Source organism: Strix aluco, chromosome 4, assembly GCF_031877795.1.
Source record: "Strix aluco isolate bStrAlu1 chromosome 4, bStrAlu1.hap1, whole genome shotgun sequence".
Lineage (NCBI taxonomy): Eukaryota > Metazoa > Chordata > Aves > Strigiformes > Strigidae > Strix > Strix aluco.
Genome location: NC_133934.1, coordinates 106,349,035 through 106,372,084, shown reverse-complemented (window position 1 = coordinate 106,372,084; position 23,050 = coordinate 106,349,035).

Sequence of the window (23,050 nt, the reverse complement as noted above, 5' to 3'; positions counted from 1 at the left end):
CTGCTTGTGTCATTCCCTGGGCCAGGGCCTGCTCTTGTAGGCTAAGATGTCCCTGCTTACTTACCAGGTGAGGGGCCCCAGACATGGCTGTACAAACCGCACAGCTCAGTGCTGCTGTTGCCGCCAAATGAGAGGGAGAAGAGAGGTGCTAATACCTGATCTGGGACCAAGCAGAGGGCTCAGCACAGCCACAGCAGCATCCTACACATATCCCCCTCCCTCAGTGAGTGCCCACTGCTGCTGACCTCCTCAGTTTTCCCATCTCCACCTGCAGTCCCCCAGTCCCTACATAGCATAAGGCAGGGAGGGCTGCCTCCCACACAGAAGAGAATTAATCTAGGCTGGGACCTGGAGGTAAAACTGCTCAGCCCTGGAGACAAGACTGAACAGGGCCCTACACTTCCCTCTCCATCCTTCCTGAAGGCCTCCTCTCCACCAGCAACTTCTCTCTGAGCCCAGGGGGAAGCCCTGCAGCCCCCAGCTTCCTCACCAGCTGGGTCCTAGCCTCCGAGACAGGAACACACAGCTCCCTACCCTCCTCCCCCACATCTGCCTTTTAACGATGATGGAAGCTGCTGTCAGCGTGCAGCGACAGTAATAAACACTCTTCTTAATAACACAGGGTGTCCCTCTTATTAAAATGAATAGACTTCGGTGGTGAAGCCAGGCTGCCTGCCTTGCAGCCTGGTGTGGACAGCAGCCCTCAAGCAGAGCAGTTTATCTGCTGTAATTACTACAGCAGCTTCCACTCCAGGACATTCCTGGTTACGGCACTGTACTGTACCCCCAGGCAGAGACACAGGTACGTGGACAGACGGAGGTACCTACCAACACATCAGCATACAGAGAAATGCAGGCAGATGATTGCCTATGTGCCTGTAAACATGTACAGTAATCTGTGAGATGCACAGACACAGCAGAGCAGGGTTAAATGTATCCACAGTCAGGCTTTTAGGCATCCTAAATGCCACTGAAACCAGGAACAGCAGCTGGTGTCACTCTTTGTTTCTCTCGTGCATAACAGGTATCACACTGCACTGAAAGCAGGTAGAGGAAGGCAAATGCTTAGTCTGTGGGTGAAAAACCCCTCCTCCACCAGCTCACAATGTATCTGCTCAATTTTTCATGTTCCCTGGTCGATGAGAGGTCACAGGATAAATGTATTTCAGGTTTTACATACTAGTGCAACATGTTGAGAAAAGCTGATGTGGCATTCCTTGTGTCCACCCTTTCTGGGTTTTGGATCTCAGTTAATGTATTGGTTTCTCCCCCATGGGGAAGCTGTCCACTTCCCAAGCATCAAATTCAGAGGATCTCTGTATCACAAGCATTAGCTGTCTTTTACCCTGCATGCTGTAGCCAAACACCAAGTCTGCGATTCATGGGACAGGGAAGGAAACCATCTGACATGATGCTTGCCAGTGGTTCTTTTGGAGGTGTGTTTGGACTGGCTGTTACACAGCAGCTTATATGCATGTTTCCTGGCCTGGGAAACCAAAGCATCCCCCTCCTCTGCCGATCTAGTTTATTTTCTTGGCCTTTACTAAGCTGACTGGTTCTGCAAATGTGCCCAGTGCTGACCTAAGGCTACATGTATGTGGAAGAAAAGCTGCACTGGGAAGCACTTTTCTCCTTTGGAGCTCCCTCAGAGATTATCCAAGGGAAAAAAAATCTATCAGAAAGACAAATGACAGTAGCACATCCCAACATCTACTCTGCTGCCATCTCAGAGCAGTTTTCTGGGCTGCAGAGACCCAGTAAGACCAAATCTAGTCCACTGCCTGTCACCCTCCCAGGACAAAGAAGCAGTCCTCAGCTATTTCATCATTTCTCTGCACCTTCAGCTCATTAAGGCAGGTTTCTGCATCACTGTCATCATCAGACCCCAAACAGCTCATGCCCTCACAGGACTCCAGCACTCAGGAACACCTAACTATCTCACCTTGCTGTAACCCTCACAGAAGAGCCCACAGCAGGCAACAAAGGTAGCGGTAGGCAATTTACCAAATTTAGTGATGGGGTAGAATAAAAAAAAATTTGATTCATGTGTCGCCAGGAGCAGCAGTTGGCAGGACCTCACCATGAAGAACCAGACTGAGGTATGTCTGCTTTTATTATCTGTGAGAGACTGGCATCTGTAAGCTCTTCTTAGAAAATATTCCTGGCACAGGATATTACAACCTCACTGGTTTCACTGGTGTTTAGTACAGCAAGAAAGACTAGAGCAGTGGAGCAGATGATAGAAAAAAATGAAACAACGGATGAATGAACCAGTCTTTTTCAGCCAGTGACTTCCTGGGCTCAGAAGTCAAATGCATCACAAGAAAGATACAGACATGCTGTTTATTCACATTTCCCAAGTCACTCATATGCCATGTCCTGAATTGTCTGTCTTTCTGCTCAGTGGAAGGTTAGCAAGTATATATCGGGGGGGGGGGGGGGGGGGGGGGGAGCTGTTGATGAATGCAAATCAAGACAAGGATCTAATCTAAAAGTCTTCCAAAAGGTCAGTAATATCCCAGAATCAGTATCTCTAGCTACGTGCGAATTGGCTACACCACCTCTGTCAACAGTACTCCACCTGCCCGGGGTGTGGCAGGGACCCTCCAAAAATCACTTCCCACCACCAGAACTAGATTTCTGTATCCACATGGTTCACCTTGCTGAATCACTGCCACCAAGGGCTGCAGGTCAGGTTGGGGGCTGCCAGCAAGGCTGCTAGCCTGGGCTTTCAGAGTTGCAAGCCTGTGTCGGTGGAGAGGGCTAAAGCAGCAGAAAATAGCTCATGGAAGACTGGGGGAGCACTGGCAGAGCTCTGAAGGACAGCCTGGCTTTGCAGTCTGCCTCATCCTATCAGTGCCTTACCTAATCAGCACAAACATTTCACCCACTTCTCACCTTAAAAAAAAAAAAACCCTAAAACGATCAGAAGAAAATAAAGGAGAATCTTGCACAAGAAGCTGGGCAGAGCTAGGAAAAATTGCAGCACACCCTTTGTCCCTGCTACTAGTGATTTTACACAGGGGACATACAAGCTCAACACGGCAGCAGGGCTGAGAGGGAAGCCACATGAAGTCCACTTGCCCACTCCCAAGGCTGCTTCTGGCATGTTCAGTGCCTGCAAGGCCAGGCCACCTACAGGAGCTGGGTAACTCCTTCCCTGGACAAAACCACCCTGCAAGACCACTCCTGAGGCCAGAGACTGCTGGAGAGGTCCTGACACTGATGCATTGCCTGCACAGCAGTGATGGCTGCTGCATACCACCACATACAGAAAAGAAAACACGGTATAGAAACAAATTTTCCTTCCCCGGTTGAGAAAGCAGTTGAAGCTTCATTCACCACAGCATCGGGTCCAGGCCTTCACATCGAAGGGAAGTGGTGGTGTCTGGAGTCACCAGGCTGTGTGTCATTGCCTGTCACCAAACAGCACACGGCAAACACAAGAGGGAAAGAAGTTGCAGTGTTCCAAGCAAAGTGTTTCTCATAAATGTGGATACCTCCAACTCCTGAACAGGTCTTGTGCTCCAGGCAGCCTGCAGAGGAAGATTTTGCTTGAGGATGTTGTTCACCATTGCTACAGTGAAATGAGACATGGGAGAGTAGACAACCAACCCTCCAAAAAATCTTAGCAGCAGTAACACTGTTCACCTCCTTCCACTGGTGTCAACTCCAAAGCAGCATCAAAATTTTGCTGCTGGTGCTCTTTGCTGGGATGCTGGAGGACTTTGCAGCACCCATTGAGCACACAGGAGTTGCAGAGGCATGGGCACAGAGGAGCAAACTGAGACCCATGGCCAACAGCCAGGCCAGTCAACGAGGAGTCAGGAGAGGACCAGCTCTTAGAAAGCTCAGATCATGGTTTTGGCAAATCACTTTGAGCAGGTGCCTGGGTGGGCTGACAGAGGGCAAAGGCCTATCGATGCCACCCAGCTGCAGAGCCTTGCAGTGCTGAGCAGGGTGCTGATAGGAGATGGGAACTTGGGAAAGCTGAGCAGCACAAGGCAGATCCTAGACTGAGACATTTTCAAGCAGTTGACATCCAGAGAAACCGAGACAGAAGAATTCAGCCCTTTGACTTCACTGGGCTTGCATGCTCTACGAGGCTGTGACATGTCAAGAAGCAGATGAAGAAATTATTCTGAGCAAGTGTATTTTTCTCCCATTGCCCTGCAGACAAGCACATACAGATAAAGAGAGACCTCTAGTGATGCTGGAGGGACTCTGCCTGTCCTCCCCCTTAGAGCATCCCTCACAGCCAGAAGCAAGTATCTGGATTGCTCTGACTAATTCACTAATCACTTTCCTTCCGAGCAGGAGAAAACCAAGGGCTGATCACAAGAATGTCTGCTCATCTGTGGAAGAGGTGAAGGGGTAGTACTCAGAACAGGGGAGTGATTATGCCAGACTTGGGGGGGGTGTCAGAAAAACTAATGAAATGGGCTCAGGTCTTGCCGACAGCCTGCCTCTTCAGCTGCAGCTGCCCAAGCTCCATCATGGTCCTAGAATCAGGCATATGATTCAGCAGGCATGTGAAAGGTGGGTAATTGCCAGTGCTGGGAGATGATGTGCAGTTTGGAATGTGTGCCTGAAGTTTGCATTCAGGCAGAGAGGGAGCTTAGCAGCTGCCAGCTCAGCATGGTGAGAAGCAGGAGCAAGGAACAGCAGGTCCCTGGCTGAGCCCAGCCATGACAGGAGATGCCATATCCCCCTTGCACAACCCTGACAATTGCAGCATATCAGTCAGCTGTAGGATGGAGGCACCTTTTTGGCTCTTGTGGAATTCAGTCTCAAAGCCCCAGTGTCCAGGTGTGGACAGAAAGGATGATGGACTGTGCATAAGGACATGTTCATGCTGAGCATCCCATACCCAACACAAAGAGAGAAGGCAAGCAAACAACACCATTCACCTTCCCAACTCTCTGCACCAAGAAGGGCTGGACACAGAGACAAGAAAAGAGTTTAAGTCTACTCAGACACACAACTACTACATTAAACTTTGCATGTATGAAAAGGATTTGAGGGGAAACATGAGGAGAAGAGGCAAATGTTAGGGGCAGACTTGGCTATGGCAGAGGCACAGCGATTGTGCTGTGCAATGTCAAAAAGCAGACAAATATACCTGTCCTGTTGCTTTCAAACACAGGGTGAGAGAAGAAAGTAAGGGCTTCTGCCAGCCAGAAGAGCAGGCCTCTCTTGCCTGCTCCTGCCACTTTCTCCACAGCTCTGAGCTGCGATTACTCAATTAGCAGTTCCCGTAGTACCTTCCTTCAACTCGGCAGTCTCTCCTGTTGCCCAGCCAGCACGTAAATCAAAAAGGAGCAGCTCTTTCCCTGGGCTTTCTTTTTCTTGTGCTAGTCCAAGCCTCGGTGACCTCCTGCTGGGAGAGGGGGCAGTCGTATTTTGCTGGAATGTTTTATTTTCTGTGCTGCATGAAGAGTAATTGTGGAGGGGAGGGAGAGCGCAGGCACAAGAAAACATGTGTGCTGCCAACCAGTCCGATGTCCTTGTCCCACAAGGTTATGAATCCATTTTAGCTCAAATAATAATAAAAAAGCCTCATAGAAGCAAGGGATTCATAAAACAAAACATGAGCTGGGCATTTGGCAGCAGCTGCCCACGGAGTGGGAAGCACACATTAAAGTCTGGAGGTAGACAAACTCTCTGTAACCTGCCAGCAGCTCAGAGATTTCAGGGAGCTGGCAGGGTTTGTGATAGCATGTGCATGCATGTGTGCACACGTGTATGCAGAGATAGCTGGCACAAGCTCACTTTCTCTTTCCCTACATGCTTCACTGATGTTACTTCACATACTCAGTGTGGCAGAACTCAGAGGCATTCAGACTGAGGAGCATATCTGACCCAAACAGGAGCAAGTGGAAGGTGAGAACAGCCTGCGTGGTGATCTCCCTCTCCACCCTGCTGCATCCCAGCACAGCAGAAATGCAGCTTTTTAACAGCTGCATGGGATGCTTGCTTGCATTGAATGTTTCTCTTCCCTGTTTAAAGGACAAACATTATGAAGCACAGAAAAACAAAACAGCTTACACCTGAGACAGAAGAGCCTCCCCTGTGACAATTCAGGAAACTCTGGGGATTTACAAGTGTTCTGATGAAATCCCAACAGGCATGTGAATATTTCCAAGTGATAAATAAGGCCCCGAGGACTAAATTCAAGACTTTCTGAAAAAACACTTCATTTTGCTTAATATATAGTGAGCTCTAATAACAATTACTATTTCTTTCTTGTAACATGCATGGCACTTTCTTGACTGCAGAGGACATCTCACTTGTTCATTTCCAGTGCACCAGGACAGAGACATTTAGATCAAATGCAAAGGGAGCTGGGACAAGTTAAGACTGCCTGGTACTTTGGAGGAGTCAATGGTTTAATAAATTATGGGTTAGCCAAAAAAAAGGACTGAATGGGTTAGAAATTCAGCCAGTGTTGTTGAAAGATAAGATCTATTTCTTCCTGATAGGTGTTCTTACATTAATTAGTCCTACAGTTAACTAGGGAAGCTGAAGGCAAGATCCAAGCAGTTGGGGATTTCTGAGTTTACTGCTCAGAGTGCAGAGAATTAGACCACTGACCAATGTCCACATCAGCCTAAACTGTAAGTGGCTTTTACCCATCAACTCTCCAAGCTCAGCATCTCCAGGCTAGAAGTCACAAACTGGAAGAGCAAAAAGAAACTGAGGACAAATCAGAAATGCTTCTCTAAAAGAAAACCAGCCATACTTAGTCTACTAGAAACCTCTGAGCAAAATTGTTAGAAAAGAAGACATCATTACCTGGACTTCCAAAAAAAACTTCATTGTCTTTAAGAGTCTGAAGCTAAGCCATGACAAGGTAGAGGTGACAATGAAGTTCTGGCATGGGATTAGAAGAGGAAGAAGTAGACCGCTAATCTCAACATACCTGAGGAACAGCTTTGGGATACCAGGATGTGACCTCATATAAATGCTGTTTGATAGATTCGTTGGTGATTAGGGGTGAGCAGAGCAGTGGCAAGCTGTATTAGCAAATCCAGGCCAGAGAAGCAGGGAGCTTCAGAGATGCATGACAGCAGGCACACAAAATGCTGGTGGATGCAAGGCAGCACACATTCAGTTGGTGTCTTCATCAGGCCAGATACAGTTGGGAATTTGTGACATGGAGCAGTGAGGACAGGCTGCTCCTAAGGGGGGGTGAGCTGGGAGCCAAGGGTGATCCCAGCCCAAGTGGTACTCTCACTGACCAAGGTACGGTCCTGCAGCACCCAAGCATGGTAGGCAGAGGTGGGTGCTGTTAACAGCATCCACCCACTGACCCAGGCAAGACAAAATGATGAACCGGGTCCAGGGTTCCTCCAGGGAGCCCCATCAGGAGCAGCAAGAGATGGGGCTGGAGACGTTGATGCAGCATAGGTCTGAGACCCATCCAGGAGATGAAACCAGGGACAGGACTAGAGACTTGAAGACCTACAACACAGCTCAGGAAAGGAACAAATGGCCCAGGCTGAGCTTAAATGGAGCCCCTGGGGAGAGGGTGTGGGTGAGGGCCCCCAGGTGAGATCACTCAGGGCAATTAAAGCTTATTGGTGCCATAAGGACCCTGACAGTTTTGCTTAATGTACAGACCTCCTTCACATGGGGTAGGATCATTCACATAGGAAGTTTATGTGCAATTGCCCTTCTGTGTTAGCTGGCCCTTAGTGACAGCATTCCTTATACACTCCTGTAACATCTGTCTGCCTGCACTCACAACAGGGAACATGTGTTTATATCCCTCAGGAAAGGATTTAGCACCATCCAGGCAACAGCATTAGGGAAAAAAAGCAACACCCAAAAAAAGGTAAAAAACACCAATTCCCTCAAACTGCATTAAAAATAATGCAAATGCATTTCCACTTCTGAAGAACAAAAAAAAAAGGGGGGGGGGCTTGTAATGAGAATACCCTACTGTAGCGCATAACTAGCCTGTAGGAGCTGTTGATGGTGTGTGGAGGATGTAAGCCCAGAAGAGACTCGGACATTCATGCAGTTTAGGGGAACACCCACAGTTACCGCAGACAGGATTTTAAAGACAACATGTAATTTGTGAACCTTCATGGTCGAGGGCATGTGGCGACCATTAAACAGCTTGGAAGGAGGAAAACAGTACACTCTGAGTAGCTTAAGCCCCTAATTGTCCATTACAGCATTTCTTGGCGGTTTTTTCCTAAAGTTTTCAATTGTGGCCACCCTGAGCACTGGGCAGTCAAGTCAGTTCCTTCTGCCTGGACAATTCATGTGCTAAGGGAGTGCTTTTTTCCACCACGCTCCAAAAGATGCTGCAGGATCGAACAGAAAGTGTATTTTCTGTCCTGAGGAGTGAGCTGTGCAGACAGGAGAGCATGAAACAAGGCAGCAGATCAGAACAGCGATCAGCAGAGAGCACAAAGGCAGCACAGGGGCTCATAAATATAATGTTTTGCTGTTACTTTGGAATGGCAAAGACATGTCCTTGCAGGAGCAAAACTGTACACATTGCTTTATTATTTTCAGTCCAATGAAATTAGATGGAGAGGAGGGAGAAGTGAGCGAAACAACAGACAGGAACAGCGGGGATGGGCGGTTGGTACCACAAGGGTGCCCTGTGCTTGGGCTGCACAAACCCCAGTGCCAAACCCACTGAGCTGGGTGATGCCTTGGAAGCACAGTGTGGCTGGCTGAACCAGGGGTCTGTCCTCACAGCCACAGCAGGTCCCGCTGACACCTGGGTGAAGGTTTGGCAGCAGGGCCACTCTGGTTCGCTGCAGGAAGCTGCAGGGAGCCTCCAGCTCCCTGTTGCTGCTTCACAGCGCTGGGACCCCACAGTGCCCCACCCTCTCCCTGCCCCTTCCCAGGTCCATGGTACACCCTGCTCCCCTCCCTGGCACTGAGAGCAATACGAGCCTGTGCTCACCCCATCCATCCACCCCACAGGCTCTGAAGGAAGCAGCACCGTAACTGCCATGCCCATAGGCACGTTGGTCACTTATTCCCCTACTGCATTTAGTGATTTATTTATTTGATGTAGAAGCCTTTGCATGCTCCCCCCACCCCTGGTCTCCTTTCACCATCTGTCCATTCATTTGGAAATCTGTTCCAACTGACCTCGAGCTGACCAGCGCTTCCCTCTTCCCTCCGTCCTGCCATGGGCTCCTCCAGACGTCCCCAGCTCAGCTCAGGGGCTTTTAGCTGACTATGCAAATGTCGCCCAGCCAGCTGGTGTCTGCCTCCCAGAAACACATGTTCAAAAGCCCCCTGGACAGCCAGGGGAGAGGAGGGGGCAAGTCCCTGTGCCCCGGACTGGGGGCTATGCAAAGAAAGTTACTTAGCCAGGAATTATTCAACAAACAGATGGGAGGAGAGAAGGAAGGCCAGAGAACAGAGAAAATAAGAGTCTGGTGCATTTGTGTGAGTGTGTGTAGGTGTATGGGGGTCCCAGGCTAGTGTGTGGGAAATGAAATCACTGTGTGAGGATCGGTGGTGGTGGAAGGGATGTGTGAGAGAGATATACAGATCAGAGGAGGATGTTGCTGATAATTTTATGGCCTCCTCCTAATGACATCTTCTGTAGCATGCAAAAGGGGCTGTAATAGCACAGCATAAAGGAGATGCAGCTGTCAGAGGGCCAAACAGCAAGCCCACAGAAACGGCACCCCAGGAGAGTTACTAAAGCAAGGCAAGGCCAGGAGGGCTCATTTAAATTCTTATTCAAGAGCTCTCTCTTCTCTCCATCACCTAACATGTGACCATCCACCTAAGATCCCTAGGTCTCCATGGAGGAAGAGGATGGAGATGCTGAAACTGGAACTGAGGATCTGGGGAAGGATTTGGGACTGAACCAAGGAGGGGAGAGAGCAGAGAAGCATTGCCACAGCACCCCACCAGGGCTGATAACCACTGCAGGACATGCACGCCAGAAAGCCACTCACATGCAGCAGTCCAGCTCCCTTGGGTATCTTCGCAGGACATAGGCTGTGACACAGTGATTTCCTGAAGTGTTAGCAAGGAACAGGATTAACATGATGATGGCTGCTATGTCTTTGCCATGCATAAGGTGAGATGAAGGTTTGGAGAAAAAAGGACAAAGTATCCACAGTGCCTCTTAGGGACCCCTTCAGCCAGTTATGGACCTCCTCAGCAGCTCTGCTGCTGCACCCAAAGGCTAATGCATCCTCAGTTTTTCAGACAGAATGGAAAGGTTGGGTGTCAGCATGTAATAATACAGGGCTTGGACAAACTTGAGAAACTAATTTTCTTTACCTCTTTCAGATGCTTTCCCTCATCTGACTTCAGGTGTCTGGGTATTTACTTCTGGGTACTTCCCGATAACATTTGAGCAGGAGAACACCAAGTCACATATCACTACTCTCTCTAGGCTAAAGAAAAATCAGGATATTTGCTCTTAAAATTTAACAAGATTCTTCCTTGTAATAGCAATTAAAAGTAGAAGAAGCCAAGGTACCTCTCCCCAACCTAAATTTCTCCTGTCACAACCACAGCTCTGGCCTTCTGATAAGGACCCTTTGGGCTCCCTGGGAGAAGGCAGGATGGCAGCTCCAGATGTAGCTGACAGATGATGCTTTTCCTGGCCATAGGCAAGAACTGTGAAATGGTGAGCTGCCAGGAGCAGCTTAAGGAAGAAATGCAGAGTGTGTGTGCAAGGGAAACTGGGACATTACAGCATCAATACAGAGCATAAGGGAGCTGCTGGACATTGACAATGTCTCTTTTGTATCCTGACCACAGGTGATGATGAAGCCTGTCCCTAAGTCAAGCCTAATGATAGAGAAAATGTGCACTGTGTGAAAGAAACCCAGGCAGTACCACGTGCTCCTTTCCACTGAGATTAACATGACTCCATGTGAGAGACGAGATGGGACGTGACACTCCAGTGAAGGTAACCAGGGCTGAGTTTGTTGCCCAAAATGTACTTGAAGTCTGGGGTAAAGAGACACATTGTTCAAGGATGGAATGGACTGGTCCTGCTCACATCCATGTCCATCTCGTCTGGATTTAGAGTGGCTCCCAAGATGTCACTGGTTTAGAAAGAACAGCGTGGAATATGTGAACGGCTACTGCCATTCCTTAGCATGCATTTGATGTGGTTGGGTTCAGCATAAGAAATAAAAGTGGTGGTGGGTTTTTTTTAATGAAGAAGAAATTTGGGTTATTTTTGCACTATGGCAAGGCTCAACACAAGCAAAGCTAGGGGAAATCACAGGGCAGGTCAGCAGACTATATGAGCATAGAACCAGATCTTCTTGTTTCACATATGCTAGATGCTGTGTCATAGGTCTTGGTCATCCCAGAGATTATAGGGGAGGTACCTGACAGGCTTAGCTCCTTCAGGCTCAGGGGCTTGGGCTAAGGGGAACAAGGCAGCCCTGTATTGGTTGATACAGTCTTCGGAGCAGAGACCTGTGAGTGCATGCTTTAGACACTATAAGACCAACTGAATGTCCCTGAACAGTTTGAGGCTGAAAAAGATCTCCATCACCAACCTGTTGTGTTTCTCTAGGGCCTTCAACCCAACTTCCATAGCAAGCACAGCAGAAGCATCCTGTGACAGGCTGTCAGGAACACACAATAAAGAGGCTGTACTGGGTTAGTCCAAAGGGCCATACAACCCACTATCCTGCCTCCAACAGGCAGACTGGGTGCAATACTGGAACAGGGTGAGCACCACTGTGGGCTTTAATATGAGAGAGACTGTATCCCACTTCTTCCAGGGCAAAACAAGCATCAGCTAAGCACAGCATGAAGCCAAAAAGAGCAGAAGTTACCTGCCCTCAGTGTGCACCCATTTTCCTGACAGTTGATGGGATCTTTGTGCCTTGTACTGCAGTCCTCTCCTGAGCATCTCTCAGCAACATTTTTGTTGCGATATGTCTTTTTCCTGGTAACCCCGATACCCTGAGATCAGAAGTCACCCACCAAATAGCGTCAGAAGGAAACCACAGGGCTGCATGTACACTAGTGAATTTACCAGGGCACTGGAACTCTCTGAACATGGGCAGGCTCCTGGTGGGGTGCTGGTCCTCACCAGCTAGTGTCCTCCCAGGCACTGCCTGGCTGTGAAATGTGGGGGGACCATGGGTGACATGCTGTCCCCCAAAAGCAGAACAGAGGAGGCCTCTTTGTTGTGTGATGGAAGAGGATTGGGACATTTCAGCATGAGCCATGCCATTCAGCTTGAGGTTGCTTGAATATACTTGTATAAGCATAACCACAGAAGCCCATCAAAGGATACCAAAGGGAGCCCATTTCAAAGAGAAACTCAGAAGCTGCGAATCAGTGGAGTGCTCTCTGATGCTCAGGTCTTAGCCAGACCCACCGAGCAAGACCCAGCACCTAGGCTCATAAATCCCCAGCCTAACCATAAAACCAGAACTTGAGCATTCAGTTTAACACAAACCCAGGGAGTCGTTCTCTCCTTCTGGCTGCCAGCATGCAGTACTGGCTTGGCCTCTCAAGCAGCCCTGAGCTGCTGCGCAAGGGAGCCGGCAGCCCTCCCACCACCCCGGCCCAGCCAAGCGGGGTGCGGGGTCCCCACCAAGCTCCCCCAGCTCCGCGGGAAGGCTGCGAGGCAGAGCATGTGAGGAGGGGGAGTGGGCTGCGTCTCATGTCTCCTCTCCCTTTGTATGTACCTCCTGGTACGATTATTAAACGCAAATTACAAAAGATGTGACCCAAACGATCTTTATTTCTTCTTCACCGAGCAGTGCCTGCGGGGTCCTGATTCTGAATTCCGTTTCAATTACCGATGCCATTTTAACACAAAGCGGCTTCTGTCTGCAATTACCGGTACTGACGGCGGCGCAGAGGCAGCTCCGGTGGCAGAACACAAAAGCCTGGCATCTTCCGCCTGTTTAGAAACTTTTATTTGCCGTGATTAAAGGCAGAAGACGCGGGAGTTGTCTGTCTGCAGAAGTGCGCCGCACGCCGCACGCGCTCCTTGGCGGTAGGGTCCCTGAGAAACCAGCCCTCAGTGCTCACCTCCACGAACAGCTCAGAGGACTTTAACTGATGTTCCAGCCGATATTATGCAGACAGACTGACAGAGTTAACCCCATCACGCCTTAGTTTAGCAAGAAGCTGTCTGCTTTTACTGCTGGTAAACCCAAGCAGCCTGAACTGCAGAGCAGAGACGCTGGTACGGGCTGGGGCACCAGGCAATGCAAAGATGAGTGTTTTCCTTTTACACCGGCAAGCTAAAGCACTAGTTAACAATTTACAAAATACACTCAATCCACTTGCAGCTGAAATGCAGCCTCCTGTAAGTACGAAGGTAGGAAATGCTACATGTATTACTGGCACAAATTAACACAGAGAGAGGTGATGTATCCCAGCGCCAAATGAAACTGGTAACAGGAGACGTACACATATGCTGGAGTTGTCAATTACCTAAGACAAGAGGGACTGACGACACCTGAAATCTGCGGGGCATGGACCCAGTTTTGCATCTTCTTGCAAAACCAGCAGCTCCACCCGCACAGCATCCTCTGGTTCTCAAGCAAAATTCACAGCGACTGCAGTTTTGACAGCTAAAGTCAAACACAATGGAATTCAAAGAGTACATTTCTGTGCTGTGGCTGCACATCATTCCCTGCAGCTGTATCCGAGAGCCTCTGCTCTGACTCAAGCTGGGGCACTGCCTGTGTGCTGACTCACGGACAGCCACACATGTGCCCCCAGGGTCACCCAGGCCCACGGCCAGGGAGACAGACACCACCCCTCTTTTGCCCCATCATCCATGTTAGTTTTTGCTGATGCTTCTTCAGTATACGTGACTGCGCCTCCTTGTCCTTCAGCCTCCTCCACAAGCTCATCTTGCTTGCACGTGAGCCTCAAGCTTATTCTCATCTTCCAGACCCTTTCCTTCCTTTCTGTCCAGCCTCCGCCAATGACATCTGCTTTGTCCCCTCTTGCTCCCTTTTCCCACACCATCCATAACGTACCAACCAATTTCCACCTCTTTAATGCCACTGCCCTCAATGGAGTTTCTGCACACCCAGGAAGAAGCTGATTGCAGGTGCTGTTGGCTGGTGAGAGGTGTTGTTCACATTTATTTTGTTACCCAGTCTGTTCTTTTTCCTCTTGCCTGTTCCTTGACATGTGGTTTATTTTTTCTCAGGCGGTGCTTTACGTCTCTCACCTGTATGTTTGTTCGGACACGAGTGCACAGCACCAAGCCCATGTGAGCACTGCAGCGACATGTGCAGGGCGAGTGTGCGGCTGGGGCAGCCCAGCAATGCCAAGCCCCCCCACCAGGCAGAGATGCTGTATCCCATGCTCAGCAGCAAGGGGTAGATGGCTGATGTGCCTTGGCTGGGTTGGCGTGGGCATGGGGAACATCAGCCATGGAGGTCCCGGCTCTCAGAGGCAACATGGTGCCTGGCCAGAGCTGCCAGCCCAGCTCTGTCACCTGGGAACAGAGGGACCCTTGGGAAGACACTGTCATCCTTACCCTTTAACACCCTCCCAGAGCTTGCATGGATGGAATGAGTCTTGAGACTCTTGGCCACAAAATATGACTTAAATAGGTGGTTTGTAGGTCAGGAAGGCACCCCCTTGCTGCACAACCCCCATTTTCCAACAACTCCCTGGGGCCCCTTGGTCTGCATGGCCCCACCAGGGAGTGAAACGGGGACAGTAAATGTCACAACCCCAAATGACAGTGCTGTAAGGTCTCTGCCCCAGCAGTGGCTGGTGTCCAAACTCCCGCGGGTTTTCCCCATCCTGTCCTGTGGTGGGGCAGCACATTTTGCATGGGCCTGACTGAGCCACCGTCTGTCTCTGGGAGCTGGCAGAGGGTGAGGAGGGGGCAATTTACAGCCATGGTTATTGAGTGGTGTGTGAGCCGTTTGTCACGCTGAGCCCTGGCACCTTGTTCTACCTGTGTTGTGCGTGTTTTATTGGTGTTGAGCAGAGGGAGGCCGGAGCAGAGGGGAGTCTGGGAGGAAAGGCACTCAAGTGAAAAATGAACCGAGCCAAACAGGATTGAGAAAGAGAGAGAGAGAGACATGCAGGGGAAGGGGGTGAAGGGGCCAGATTATAAAACACAAGACAAATGTCCCCACTGGCAGCAGGGTTAGGGAAAGAGGGAGAGGGAAGAAATGAGGGGGGGCAGGGGAGGAAAAAGAAAGAGAGAATAAAGACACTGCCTTGTGGCCAGCACTATCCTAGTGGGATCGGGGATGCACATGTAGTCAGAAAAATAATTCTCAGTTTAACAAAGCAAGAAGAGGGGGGTGGCAGTGGAGGAAAGCTACAGATCCAAATGGAAAGTGCCCCAGGGTGTCCAATCTGCTGGGTTTTAAAAAAAAAAAAAAAATCATTTTGCCTCATCCCCCTCCTTCCCCCACCGGGGAGCCGACTCCTTCTCCGTCCCCCCAGCCGCCACCACCAAAAGGAATGGGACCAGGGAGAGAGCAGAAGGTCTGTTTAGAATTTCACATCCCTTCCATCCTGCTCCCTCAGTGCTAAACTTTCAAGACAAAAATCATAAAACGAGGTGCTTTGTTGGTGAGGCAGATTCAGAGATCTTCCTGTTAGGAACAAGAAAGGGAAGAGAAAGACAGAGAGTGAGACAGAGAGATAGCTAGATGGAGGGCTGGCTTTGTGCTTGCAACAAGCCACTAAAGGTGCATTTTTAATTAAATTTATACAAAATGTGTCAGTTTTATCTCTATGTTTCAAACCTGACTCTTTTCTATCAAAGTAAAGTATTGATCTTCACTGCCCCGAAGCTACCTGACTGAATTAAACAGAATAAATAGAAGAAGGACTGAAAGGGCTTAGAAACAACTGCAGAGAAGCGAATGTTTAATGGCTCCACAGTCATTTGCTGCAATTAAAAAACAAAACCGTTTAGAGGGGCTGTTAACACCTTGAAGTCTGAAAATCCTCACTTCAAAAAAGCCCCAAAACAGCTTCCAGGCAAAACATTTTAATTGCCATAAATACTTCCAACCTCAGCCATCACTGGTGCATGTGCACGTTGTACAGATAGACAAACAGATCCCTGGGCCCAACAGGACAGAATGCTCTCAACTGGTGAGATATAGGTATGCTCTATATGGCACAGAGACACTTCCAGCCAAAGAAACACATGTATGCAATATGACCCAGATACATACCCACTTTATGTAAGCAAAAAAACCATTTATCTGAGAAGTCAAGGAGAGACATTTTAGACCTCCACACGTGTTCCAGGTCTGTTTGCCTAATGTGACATTGCCTATACTGAACATTATTCTCCAAACTGGTCATACTCAACTGCATGTCATGCAAGTCATAGGCATCTTACAAAGCTCTCTCTGTGCCTGTCATGTCACAAGAAGCCATCACAGACTGCGCTGCAACCAGTCCCACTCAATTAAGAACTAAGTGTGTTGGGGCTGGGGTACCCTGTGACAAGAGCCTACAGCCCCTGGGACAGACAGGGTCCACAATTTTGTTAAAGGCTCTTGACCATCATGTGACTTTAAAAAGGGAAAAAACCCCACATTTCCTTGGTTAATCTTAAAGCAATGTGGTACTATGTGACTTACCAAAGCCATTCTGAACAGCCTTTGCATCTCTCAGCATGGAGAAGATTTCTCCTCTTCTCTGAGCTCAGTAAAAGAGCTGGATTTTGGAAACTCTGTAGAGAGACATCAGCAGGCTGAAGAGCCCTATCTGCTTCAGACTTCCAGAGTTTGCACTTGAAAATAGTTTGGCACAACCCATCCCTTCCCCTGGCTATTTCTGGGATGAGGGGAGCTGGCTTATGGCAGGAAGTCATTTTTGCAGGAGATGATTAGAGTTTTCTATCTCAGCAGGGTTACTACCGGGTGGGCAGTGTGCTGTGCTGTTCCTGGGGAAGGTGTTTTGTATAGAAACTATGAAGTTTCACCTTGTGTTTCTGAAAATGTGGAAGGAGCTTGAAACCAGCTTTTGGTTGGAAATCAAAATAAACAAATATACTGGCCTTGTTCATCATTTCAGTTAGTCAGTGAACTAATGTGGCTGCAGCACTGGATGGATGCTTGGAGGGGCTGGATTCAGTTCCTAGCTGTGTCACAGTCTCACCACGGGACCCTGGAGAACTTGCATTATCAGCCCATGACTCTGGTCCCTGTGTATGAAATGAAGAGCATCCAATCCCCCTCACACAGGAACAGACAGGGTCTTAAGTCTTGGGCACCATGGGTTTGAAAGCCATGAAAGTAAGAGTATCTCTATGAAGCATAGAGCAGTACAGAGGGGCAATACCAGAGATGGCTTTGAAAGGGCTAGCTCAGATCCCTGAGGAGGAGCCACAGCACTCCACTGGGCAAATCCAGGCTGTTTCTCATCCCTCTGGGTTAGATGGAGTTTGCTATCTGGACTAGCTTTGAGTGAGCTCAGGTATAGCTACGATAGCCTGAGCTATTATCACCCATTTACTTAGCAGGTTGATTCACCAAGCCATTCAGCCATCTGTACACATAAACCCAGAGGCCACAGTGAGCCACAAGCTTAACTCATTTGGCTTTGGAGCTCGAAGCACTAAGAAGGTTGCTTGACTTGGACCAAATTCTTGGGCAGTTTCCCAAAGTACTTTTCTGGCCTTGTGGGTCTGATCGGGATCTGCTGATCAGGATAATGATCAAAGCAAGACTTCAGCCTATTAAGTGGGCTGCAAGTCCATCTTTTTTGGCTGATTCGAAATGTCCCACAAAACCAAAAACAGTGTCCCTCATCATTTCTCAGGGCCAAAAACTATCCTGAGAATTTTCCTTACTTGGATCTGAAGGGGAGGTGATTTTGCTGAAGGAACAGGGTCAGAGAATAAAAGCTCTGAACAGTTATTAGTGTGTCAGTTTAGGCAAGTGAATCCTGCATCTTCTCATCTTTCAAACATTTTGTTCAACATTAAGTAATGATGAAAAGATTTTCTGTGAGCAGCAGGACATTTCACATGGAAGCAACAGCATGAATGTCACCATGCACAATTCTTGCCTGTGATTGTTACAGAATCACATGTTTTTAAGGGATCTGCTAAGCCATGCACATGGATTTGTACTGTGGCAGCTCCCTCACCAACATCTGAACTGCAGGTTAACGTTCATCCCAGTCAGCTGAAATGCTCAAAAGCAACAGAAGCACAGGGACAGAAGCCAGCGTGGCTCTGCTTGACAGGATTTCAGAGCTACACTCTCACTTGAGCATCAGGAAGTTCTGCCCTATAGCCTTCCTGGGCTCACAGCCTCTCAGGGGTGAAACAGCCCTACAAATCTGAGCCAGTTGCCATATTCTGTAGCAGAGGGTACATACGCATTCAGTCAACGCTGCAACTTGTGCATCTGAAATGAACCGTTTGGGAACCAAATAATATGCATTTTTAGCGCTAAGGTTGAATACTCCTGCTGCTTATGGGCAAGCTCCTGCTGCTGCACTTCAGAGCATTTTGCTTTGTTACGGACCCTTGATTAACACTTTCTAAGCATTTCAGCCCACACTCCAGTCACTTTACGGATTGCAATGAATGCAGATTTGAGTTTATGGGTTCATAAAAGTGTGAATTAGCACAACAATTTTCCCGCAACCTATTTGCACAGCTCTTCCTCGAGTGACCTGTCCCTTCAGACAACACAAATATTTCAGCTCAAGCAAACTGCCCGGTGAGGCGTTTTTAAGAGACTAGAACGAGATCTGTGGCCCCAGGAAGCAATGCCTGTGGGAGCACAAAGCAGGAGCATCACTGTGAAGCCCAGCACTTGCATCGCTTGGCAACATTAGAAAATGCTGAGAAGCAAAGTCCTTTAGCCCCTGTAGGAGCTGCAGTGATCCCAGGAGCCCCGGCAGTGCCACCCATACAGGCTCTGAGCCTGGCATTGCTATTGCCACCCGTGCTAAGCAGAGAAGGGTGAACAGACCTCCCCTGCCTGTCTTGCGCTGGTGCAGTGGTGCCTCTTGCCTGTGGTAGACATAGTTGCACAGCCCTGCACTAATACGCTGGGTCAGACACAGAGACCCCAAACCGAGCACCTCACAGTGCCCCAGTGCTGTGCTTCTCCGTACACATGCGCCTTATTCTCTTCCAGCCTCTACTCCAAAATCCCATATCTTTGGGCTGTGGAAAACACTGTCACCCAGTAATCTGCCCCCTTTCCTGCTCTCCATATATCACTAGTGAGATCGGCCCTATCTCTGCATGGAGGAGGGGCTGGCTGACCAAATTTCTTTAATTAAAAGAAAAAGGATCAGGTTTATTCCAGATAAGCAGGCAGGATTAAAATAGACAGAAAGAATAGACAAGGGGCAGCTGTCAGCACTCCAACCGATCCAGCGTGATTATTAATAATGATAAGCAGGAGAAGAGGGCTAATAAAAGGATAATGAAGTGGTCCTGAAAGTGACAGGAGATGGAGCCTGATAAGAGGGCCCGTGGCCCAGAGCTGCTCCGGCCCCAGCGAGGTCTGTGCAGAGCAGCCTGCTGGGGCAGACTCGGGTAGCAGGGCACTAGGTGGAAAGGTTTCATCTCTCCAGGGACCACAGCAGAGATTAATGGGCTCAGGAGCTCTGGACGTCCATGTCATGCAGCATTCATGACTGAATCAGTCAGGATGCTTCCCAGGCTGTGGCCACAAGGAGTGCGGGTCATCCCCCCAAATAAAGCATGGCCCTGGGAGGACTGGTCTCACCAGGGCAGCAGATTGTGGATCCCTCGTGGTGCCCCACAGCTGGGGCCCTGCCTTGGCCCTCACTCAGCACTGCACAGTCTCAGCACAGCCCAGGACTGGGATGCCACATTCTGAAAGGGATCCCAAGCGGGAGAAGCTGCTGAGGTATGGGGGCAGTTGCTGGGAGAGCACAGAAGCAGAGTGGGGCATCTCTGCCCTGTCTGGGGATCACCCACTGCTCCAGACTCTCCTGGCTCTGTCAGCTCTCCAGGCCAGAAAAGTGACCCATATCCCAGGCAGTTGTCCAAAAAGGTGGAAAGATTTGGCTGAAGAAAGAGCAGCCAGTGGAGGACTGACTCTGGGTGCCCTTTCCCAAAAGGGAAAGCTCACATTCAGAGCATGAAGCACAGGCAAAGATCGCTGCAGCATGGAAACAACACAGTGCACCCACCTGTACTAGCTGGATACAGCTCCTGGCCGTGGTGGGGGCAGGCTGGCAAGCAAGGCCTGAGAGAGGAGCAGGGAATACGGGCTCTGGCTCGCGCTGAGTGGCACTGCGCTCCCGCCACTCTGGGTCACCACAGCAGATGCTGGGAGCATATGCCATGAATTAATTCCACTTTCCCTGAGACGCTCCGGTGAGAGGAACGGTGGTGCCTTTCCAACTTATTAACATAGGAGCTCCCCCCCACCTCCCATCACTTTGTCACACTTAATAAAACAGCCAGCCACAGTCCCTTTAAGAGGCTCCTGGCTGGCAGGCAGGCTCTTTAATGGCAAGTTGCTGGGTCTGGCTTTTTTTTCTACAGTTTTTTTTCCGTCACTGTGTATGCTGTCTCTGCCCCAATATCCCCACACCACCAACAAACTGTACTCTAGTAAAACGTCTCCACCAAGAAAGTCTATAATCCACCAAGAAAGCCTATAAATATTGTATCCATTATTATAAGCAAAACTAGAGATTTCTAAAACTGATAGGACCTAGATTTAGTTTTTCCTTTGTGCACTTCTTTTACTTTGTCTGTGATGAGGCTCACTATTTGCCTGGGGTAGCCTATGGAGCCCTGAGCCTACAAGAGGCTATCTGCGGGTAGATATTTACACTCATCCAGAATCCCAGCAAATCTCTGGGCAAACACCCCAGATCAGCTCACTGACAACACACACTTCGACAGATTTGCAGCTCTCCCTCAGCAATATATGAACAGAGCAGAACAAAAAGCAAGCAGGACACAACTGTCTACATTGAATTGCCATCTTCAAATCGAAGATGGGAAACACCAGGTATATGAAAGCCGTGTTTCAATCGGGCACTTGAGGTTCCTTGTTTCTAATTCTGATTCTGCCACAGATTTGCTGTGTGGCCCCGGGCACACCACTGCACCTCACTTTACCCCTCTGTGATCCAGGTCTGTGGAGATGTGAAGGGATTATTGCTCTATTCCTTGGCTAGGAACAGCCCAGAGGGCTGATCTGAGTTCCCAGGAGCCGGGTGCACTGTTCTGAGAACTGCTCCTCACTTCTCACCTCACCTGGGGACCAACCAGAGCTACACCTTTGCAGGCTACAAGAAAAAATTTACACTTGCCATTTCTTCCTTTGCATGCTCTTTCCATGGGACTTTTCACAAATGCAGGTTCCTGAGGCAGCTTTGTCACAGCCAATACACACTGGTGCATCACCTCAAGCTAATAGCTGGCCTGGGCATGCAAAAACATCTCATTGTTTCTTTTTAGCAAGGAGAGTAACAGGAAATAGGTTCTCCTCTAACAGCACCAGGACTTGAGAGAGAAGCAATAGGTCTCAGTCACCTTCCCAGCACTGCAACCAAAACACCACTGTGGAAGGAAGCTGGGTGGGAACAGTTTGCTGGAGGAAGGCCAGGAGCCAGACGCTCTCCTCCCCTCCTCCAGCTGGGGAAGGAATTGAAAAGACAGGGAAACAAGTCTCAGTCTATTAAGTTTATTGAAGGAAATTAAAGAGACAACTTGATCACAGTGCACATAAATACTGAAGCAAGGAGAAAATATCTGACAGCATGGCTTAACCGGGAAGGTGAAAGCATAAGCAGGCACAGGGAACAGAAGATGAAACTCAAAAACTGAGTCTAAAAATAAAGTAGATTTTGAACCATAAGGGCAATTATCTGTTAGAAAAACTAACCAGGGAAGACCTTCAAATATACTCTCTGCCTTTTAGGAAGGCAGGCAAAGCTCAGCCACATCTCACTGGACTCTGCCTTGGCCTGTATTATAGCAGGCCAGGCTAAATGACCAAAGCCACCCCTTCCCGCCTTAAAATAGATGAGGTTGTGATTTTTTTCAAGTCCTAATCTCAAACTCTGCCTGGGTATTTGCTGGGCTCCCAAGGTCCCAGAGTGGGCACAGGCCTGGCCCACACACACTTGCCTCCCACTCCATCAATCCCTCCCACTCCCACTCCATCCCTGCCTAGAGCCTCAAGCCAGAGGCGGGTAGCCAACATCACCCAGCTCCAAGCACATTCCTCTGGGAGATTTTATGCAGCTTTAGAGCTGCTTGTCCAGCATAATGTGACCACAGCTCATCAGCAAAGGCCTTATTCAACTCCCACTATGCTCTTCCTGTGCTCTGTTCTCTCCTGGCTCCCCACCAGCACCTGCTCTGGCCTCACTCCCCTCCAAATTTTATGCATACTCTGTTCCCAAATCACGCAACCTCCTTGCTCCTCTTGCTCCTACCCTGCCTCTCCCACAAACGCCACTCTTGCTTCTGGCCCCCTTCTCCCCACACCCTGCCACAAATGGCCCTCCCCAAGCCCTCCCCCATTCCTACCTCTCAAATTCTCCAGGAGGACCTCCAGGGTCTGATATCCCTCCTGCTCTTGTTTCAAGGGGTGCTTTCATCTTCCTCTTGACTCCTGAAGGGCCCCTGTGGCCTCTGAGGGGCTGAGCACCACTGCACAGCCCAGCTCCACTTCTCATTCCTCCCTGCTGGGAGAGCAGCCAGACAGGAGTGCTCTGCCCACCCAGGATGATCAGAGCAGCTCTTGGAGGCAGAAGATGGCTCTACCAGCATTCCTGGAGACAGCCCAGATTGTTGGTGCAGCACACAGCTGCTAGAGGACAATAGGCTTGGCACGACTCTTGCATGGAGCACTCAGTGGTTACAGTCCCAACTACTGCTTAGTTATCCCCTCTTAATGCTCCACATGGCCAGTAATGCCACCTCCCTAAGCTCCTAAAGAAAATGCAACACGCAATATTCCACATATCACACACCATACCTCAGGCTGGGTGGCCAGAGATGCTGGATTCATAGCTCAGCCGCTCTTGTGCCTCGGGCCTTGGCATCTTCGGCTTTTGTGGTCATTGAAAACTGGTTGATTTGCACTGGGTGATTGCCTGG